Genomic DNA, 8,084 nt, shown 5'->3' on the forward strand with positions numbered 1-8,084 from the left:
GTAACTGTATTATTCTCCTGTTTCTAGGTCACGCACCCAGGGATATGGTTCTTGACTCTACCGAGACTCCAACCCTCCTACCTGTCTCACTGTGGATCCTTTAGTTGTAGAAGATCTTTTCTGGTAGCTTCTGGTCTTCCTCATCAATACTTGCTCTGTATACAATTGTAATATTGGTGTGTCCAGGAGAAGAGGAGAGCTCACGGTTTTCCTACTCCATCACCTTGGAGCATTCCCCTGTGGTATTCTTGGCTACAGCAGCCCTAGCTGACTAAAATAGATTTTCCTGGTTAATGAAGGTGGGTTGAGTATAATCGCCTGAGCTTTAAAGAACAGATGCCAAATAGTTACGACTGAAAGAAGTAAGAGATTGAAAACAGGAGGGGGACTCAATTTGCTAATGCTGGCTTTCTAGATGGAGATACTCAGAAGTGAGTCATTAAAGGAAACGTATTCTGCCAACAACATGAATCAGCCCGAAAGCAGTTCTTCCATAGGCTCCAGTTCAAAACTTTCCTTTGGACACTGAGGGTGAAGGAAGGAAGGAATGAATTGGCAACTGTGCACTGTGGAAATACACACAATTTACATATTTCTCATAATAGTAGGGGATTTTGTATTCCTCAACCAGGCAAAGTAGAGCCTGTGTACACTGGAGTCACAGCTCATGAGCAGAAACGGGCTGACACTTGGGAAGCACGCAGCAGTGATTACAGTCATGTCCACAAGGAACCAGCTAGGATGATCAAAAACAGACAAAAGAAGTTGAAAGATGGAGGAAAGGGTATAAAAGTAGACAACAGTGCTCACCAGGAGAAGAATGGTTTTGGCAGCTCTGAACTCAAGGGGGGGGACCTGGGGGAGGCGTTGGTCCTACAAATGTGTTGGACCTGCTGCTTACGCCTGTACAGGATGAAGACCACGGAGCCACTGGCCCAGAGCGTGAGCCCCAAACAGAAAACATCAGGGAATAATAGCAATGCTCCATACATTGCCTGTCTGGTTTCATCATGATGAACAGCAGAACAGTATCCAAAATCCTTTCTGCTTGTGATGTTTTTGTGCTCTATTTGCCAGTTATATCGATAGGAAAAACAACATTTACCAGCATTTGGAGCATCCAACACAGGAAAATAGAGGGAACAATGTACTTGGGAGCTTTTACTTTAAGCTCTGCCCACCTGGAGTTCCTGGGACTGATCGTGATGGCCTGAAAGACACTCAAGAGGCAGATGCTACCAGTGGACACTCCCTCCCCACTCCGTGAAGAAAGAAAAGAAGTTTGCATCCAAAATCACTGGGGAAATGTTTCCTCCCAAAGACTGCCATTGTCTGGGGGACCCCTTTACAGAGGAGGACCAAGAAGTTGGCTACAATCAGGTGCTTAAGAATCAAATCTGTAGGAGGCTTCCCTGGTGGCGCAGTGGTTGAGATCTGCCTGCCAATGCAGGGGACACGGGTTCGTGCCCTGGTCTGGGAGGATCCCACATGCCGCGGAGCAACTGGGCCCGTGAGCCACAACTACTGAGCCTGCGCGTCTGGAGCTTGTGCTCCGCAACAAGAGAGGCCGCGATAGTGAGAGGCCCGCGCACCACGATGAAGAGTGGACCCCACTTGCCGCAACTAGAGAAAGCCCTCGCACAGAAACGAAGACCCAACACAGCCATAAATAAATAAAAATAAAAAATCCACCTGCCAATGCAGGGACATGGGTTCAAGCCCTGGTCCGGGAAGATCCCACATGCCGTGGAGCAACTAAGCCCGTGCGCCACAACTACTGAGCCCGCGTGCCACAAATACTGAGCCTGCTCTCTAGAGCCCATGAGCCACAACTTCTGAAGCCCCACGCCTAGAGCCCCTGCTCTGCAACAAGAGAAGCCACCGCAATGAGAAGCCCGCACACCGCAACGAAGAGTAGCCCCCGCTCGCCGCCACTAGAGAAAGCCCGCGCGCAGCAACAAAGACCCAACGCAGCGAAAAATAAATAAATAAATAAATTTTAAAAAAATAAATAAAAAGAATCAAATCTGTGGACCTTAACCTGTAGCCAGTGAAGGAAAGGATGATATAATGGCAAAGAAGTGAGAAATTCCCCAGGATTCCAACCACAGTCTGTATTAAGAAGATCACGTCCATTGTCAAGTTGCTGCTGGCCATCCTCTTAGTTCACAGTCACTGATAACTTGTCTTGTGAGTTAGAATGTCCTGCATGGGAATATCAGGCGTGGGCTACATGAATCACGTCAGCTGAAATTCAATATTCTCCACTTAACATTTGTTCCCACTTGGAAACATTTACTTCATGTTTTTCTGTTACTAGCAGCTTTTAAAGGGTTGACTGTATGACATTGAAAGAGCACTTATATGTGAAATTAATCACTGAAGGCACTACATGTGATCACTTCTTCATTCTTCACAAATCTATGAGGCAGGCACTTATGGAACTTTAACTATACAGAGGAGGGTAATGTACACATAGAGAGGTTAAGGATTTGTCAAAATCTCCTGTGTAGGGCAGAGTGAGAACTTCAAATCCACTGGACCGGTAAAGACAGTGCATTGAGCCACCAGCTCTGCCAAAAAGCTGTGTTCATATAATAATCCAGATCTATATTTAGTTTTGTTTCCACAGCTCGTTCTTTGATTTTAGACTGGTACTATTTTATAACTTTCATTATAATAAGATTCCATTTTTGTAAAGTTTTACTCTGTAGGGCACTATGTATTATGAATGAAGCTTTAGATATCTTAATACATGTACATGCCCTGCTGGCAGTAGAATATTGCAGAACCTGCCCCATGACAAGGTAATGTCATGAAGATGAGAATGCCTCAATATTAGGACGGAAAAAGGAAGACTCTTGCTTTTATGTCAGAAAAGCAAGTATAACAGCGTATGTTACAGAAACTGTTTAATCATCACATGTAATTCCATAAACTTTGAGACATAAAACATTCATGCATGATGAAATAGTGTAAAAGGAAAAACTAAATCATTGTTATTTTCAGATGATACACTTGTCTATTTGTTAATGCTAGACTTAATTGAAAATTTGCAATGAATAAAGATTTGAGAATGATATTAACATACCAGAGATATATGCAAATTAGCACCCGCAAGGCATGTATTCTTGTGTGCTTTATAAATTAAAATACTAGATATTTGGATTGATATTAAAATACTTTTTTAATGGGCAGAAACAATATGATATATGACTGACAACTGCTGCCTGAAACTCATGATTATCATGTGAACGTTCCTTAACGGTTCATTTCCTAACTTAAAGAGTGAAGACACTTGACCATAATCAATAGACTCTGTATGTTTTCAGTGAAGACACAATTACTGTCTCCATTAACATCCAGAGTTAGAGAAAACCTTTCCATTCAAGCCATTTCCATTTGAATACACTTTCTGCACAGGATTACGTGATTTTTTGCACATTCATCATACTCTTTACTGCAAACTTGGAGTTATTATTGGTGCACCTCTAGTCATCCTGAAGGATGACTATGATTATGATTCTATAAGGTAGACGGAAGAGCAAACTGATTTTACATCTACATTTTTAAGCGCCTTAAAAAACCAGGTTTTGTTATCACTTGGACTAAGGCACAACAATCACTGCCAGTGAGGATTAAACTACATTGCCCGAGGAGCCAGCAGGGGTTGGTGTAGGGTTACTTTACTAGCTCAGTTCATGCCTCAGAATTTTTCCACCTTCCTGCATGGTGTTGGCACTGAATCAGGTTACTGCACAGAAGACTGCCTTTCTGATATGATCACTTACTCAGAATCTTGATCTGCCGTTATCTTACAGGCTCTGCCGCTCAGACTGAAAAAGAACGCCCTTACCTGACTCCTTCCTCCTGCCAGGAGAGTGGGCTCCCTGTGATGGTCTTTATAGCCAGTACCTGTGTGGGAGGGAGACAGCCAGAGCCTGATATATGGGTTTGAGATTCTGTGTCCTCCCCACCCCTCCCATCAGAACTGCAATTATCATTTCACCTGCAGCAGCAATGGGAGTGTAGGCTTGGGATCTGAAAAGTTTTCTCTCTGTTGTTAATTACCAAAATCATTTACAAGTTTCTAGTTAGCCCCTTTAGGAGACAACTGGAGTATTTTTGAGAGGCATTTTCTTTTCCATGACCCCTGAAGGCAGACAGGGTCTCACAAGGAGGAGAGTAGGAAATGCTGAAATCACACACATAAGGGACTGGCATAAAGTATGTGTGTCCCTCTGGATTCCTCACTTCCCCGAGGTGTTTCTCTATCCTAAAACTAGTACTTTCCTAATCTTCAGACCACTGAACTGAACCACCAGTTAAAGTATTGGTAGAGAAATGGAATGAGACAAAATACCTGAGAAGTATATTCAAAGAGACACAAGTAAAAGGAAGAATATGATAAATCACTCATTATAGAAAATGTCTGCACAAATCAAAGCCAATAAATTGGACTCATTTGCATAAATCAATGCCAATTAATATGGAGATGTTGTAGGAAAATATACTTTACAATTACTGACCTCCATTAGTGATTAGACTTAGACGCAGAACAATATGCATAGAAAAAAATGAGAAGGTTCAAAAAGAGTGTCTCACAAATTAGCACCTAGTTCTGAAGGCTCAACAGACAGATTTTACTATTCTTGTAAATATCAGATGAACCAATGCTCAATTACTTAATTCAAGGGGATCAAATAGTTACCAGAGTGCTCTACATTAATTAATTAATTAATTAATTGTGCTACTTTTCAGTAATGAGCACTTGATGCTTTGATAACTAAGAAATATAAATTAGGAGTTGAAAGTAATCTTTCAGTTTTCCCTACAAATAAATCCACATTTGATGCACAGTCATGATGCAGTCATTGTCCATTTACAAGTCAGGAGTTGGAGCCATACTGGTGGTCAACCATGTCTGCACACAAACACGAACTCATTTAAACACTTACAGGCAGAAGCAAACACACATGTGCATTCACACTCACGTACTCATATATACTCACATACATATACATATACATAAGTCACATACTCACACAACTACAGGTGCAAACTCACAAACATTCATGCACATGCTCAGCACATATAAACTCGCATCATATTCATAAACACACGTGACACATTCATATGAAAGCATTCACTTTCATAAAATTAACTTACACAGTCCCTGTGTATCTGTGGACGACATGTTCATATACAGAAGAATAGGTGTATCTCCAGACTTCTGGATGCAGGAAAAAGGGGTCCTTTCCATTGTTTGTAATCCTTTCAATGCTGCAACAACCAACAGACAATATTTGCTATATGCAGCCTTAAAATTGCTATGCGTATTACCTCCTTAGGTGGGTCAGAGGGTAAGAAAGGTAGAGTGCTTGGAGGCATGGCAGTGAATGGGTATGTGATAGATCAGTGTGAGAGAGAGGGCATAGAAAAGGGGGTACACAAATAAGACCACGGTGAAGAAAGCCTGGAGTGTGGGAGAGAGTACAGGGAAAGAGAAAAGGCAGAAGGATAAAGAAAAAGGAGTATGAAAAATCCCAGGGTGGTTAAAGTGCATTGCCGGTTTTGAGAGTACAATGAGGCAAAGTGTGCGGCAAAGTGAAGGGTATGAGGCACACCGGGTTCTAGGGAAACAGAGGTGCGGGATTCCGTGGGAATGAAGGAAATAAGGGTATGAGGAGTTTGGGGGCAAAAATGTTAAAGGTCAGTGGTTGGTAAAACTCCCAAGAGACTTATTGTCTTTGAGGGATTAAAATGATAGTGAGGGCTTCCCTGGTGGCCCAGTGGTTGAGAGTCCGTCTGCTGATGCAGGGAACGCGGGTTTGATCCCTGGTCCAGGATCCCACATGCCACAGAGCAGCTGGGCCCACATGCCACAGCTGCTGGGCCGGTGCTCCGGAGCCCACGAGCCACAGCTACTGAGGCTGCATGCCACGCGCCTAGAGCCCGTGCTCCGCAACAAGAGAAGCCACCGCAATGAGAAGACCGCGCACCACAACGAAGAGCAGCCCCCACTCGCTGCAATTAGAGAAAGCCCGAGCGCAGCAACAAAGACCCAACGCAGCCAGAAAAAAAAAAAAAAAGACAGTGAGAGGAGGAAGGGGAATACGTGTGGGGTAGGCAGATGCTGGAAATATAGTGTGGCCCAAGGCAGAAATAGAGAATTGAAAGAGGACATGAAGCCTGGTGAAGACAATGACCAAGAGAAGAGAAAAAAAAAATGGTCACATGACAATGAGGAAGGTGGGAGAACGTTGGGCATGAGTGAGCCAAGGAGCCCAGAAGAAAGGGTCAGGGATAAGAGGGTTGTGGGTTGTGGATTTGGTTTATGAATTAGTTGAGGATGCCTGAGAGTTGGGGCTGGGGTCCTTGATGGTGTGGGTGTAGAGTACACGGGGAATGGGCTGAGATATTTGGCTTGGAAGTAGATGCAGGGTAAGAAAATAAAGGCTCAAATGATGTGGTTTGCAGGGGGGATGGAAGGTGAGGAGGGCCAGACTAGAATCACATGGGAATGGATGTCCAAAAAGTGACAGGAGGGAGGTCGAGGATGCAATATAGGAGTCTGAAAAAGTTGAGTGAAGTTGAGGAGTGAATGGAGTTTGGTGCATGGCTAAGCTCACAAGGGTGGAGACACAGAAGATGTATCTGAGGGAGGGGAAATACACGAAAGAAGAGGGGAGGAATGGAACTGGGAAAGACGGAAGTGGCAATGGGCAGATTGGAGGCCACTATTTGATTCCCCATACATTAATTCTCCAATTTATGGTCAAATCACAACAGTCATGGATAGTTTCTAATTTCAGCTCAGGGGAGCAAAACTTTTGCTTATATAAAATGCCCCCAAAACCGCTTAAATAGAACATACAATGTAGGATGGAAGCTAAATTTTGGGGTAAACAACACAATAGCATTTCACTCTTCATTTGGGAAACCACCTAAAGGATGTGACTTCCGTAGGTCATGCAAAAGAGGCTGTTTATTAGTCTCATGTAAATCAATGAAGTTAGAAAACTCCCTCACACCATATACAAAAATAAACTCAAAATGGCTTAAAGACTTAAATATAAGATAGGATACCATAAAACTCCTAGACAAGAACATAGGCAAAACATTCTCTGATGTAAATTGTAGCAATGTTTTCTTAGATCAGTCTCCCAAGGCAAAAGAAATAGAAGCAAAAATAAACAAATGGAACCTAATCAAACTTATAAGCATTTGCACAGCAAAGGAAACCATAAGAAATTGAAAAGACAATCTACGGACTGGGTGAAAATATTTGCAAATGATGCGACTGACAAGGGCTTAATTTCCAAAAGGTATAAACATCTCATACAGCTCAGTATATATAAAAAAAAAACCAATCAAGAAATGGGCAGAAGACCTAAATAGACATTCCTCTAAAGAAGACATACAGATGGGCAACAGGCACATGAAAAGATGCACAAAATCTCTAATTATCAGAGACATGCAAATCCAAACTACAATGAGTTATCACCTGACACTGTATAGAATAGCCATTATTTTAAAATCCACAAAAAATAAATGCTGGAGAGGGTGTGGAGAAAAGGGAACCCTCCTACACTGTTGGTGGGAATGTAAATTGGTGCAGCCACTGCGGAAGACAGTATGTAGGCTCCTTAAAAAACTAAAAATAGAGTTACCATAGGATCTAGCAATCCCACTCCAGGGCATATATCTGGAGAAAACCCTAATTTGAAAAGATACATGCACCCCAGTGTTTACAGCAGCACTATTTACAACAGCCAAGACATGGAAGCAACCTAAAGGTCCATCAGCTGATGAATGGATAAAGAAGATGTGGTATATATACACAATGGAATACTACTCAGCCATAAAAAAGAACAAAATAATGCCATTTGCAGCAACATGGTTGGACCTAGAGGTTATCATACTAAGTGAAGTAAGTCAGACAAAGACAAATATCATATGATATCGCTTGTATGTGGAATCTAAAATATGATACAAATGAACTTATTTACAAAATAGAAACAGACTCAGACATAGAAAACAAATTTATGGTTACCAAAGGTGAAGGTGGGGGGGAAGAATAA

At 42.3% G+C, this 8,084-nt stretch overlaps 1 pseudogene; it reads right to left on the minus strand.

Annotated features, from left to right (window-relative positions):
- Positions 1 to 347: 347 nt before the first annotated feature.
- Positions 348 to 2,157, minus strand: LOC132353928 (vomeronasal type-1 receptor 4-like; annotated as a pseudogene).
- Between the last annotated feature and the right edge of the window lie 5,927 nt (positions 2,158 to 8,084).

This window comes from Balaenoptera ricei, chromosome 19 (genome assembly GCF_028023285.1).
Source record: "Balaenoptera ricei isolate mBalRic1 chromosome 19, mBalRic1.hap2, whole genome shotgun sequence".
Taxonomy (NCBI): Eukaryota; Metazoa; Chordata; class Mammalia; order Artiodactyla; family Balaenopteridae; genus Balaenoptera; species Balaenoptera ricei.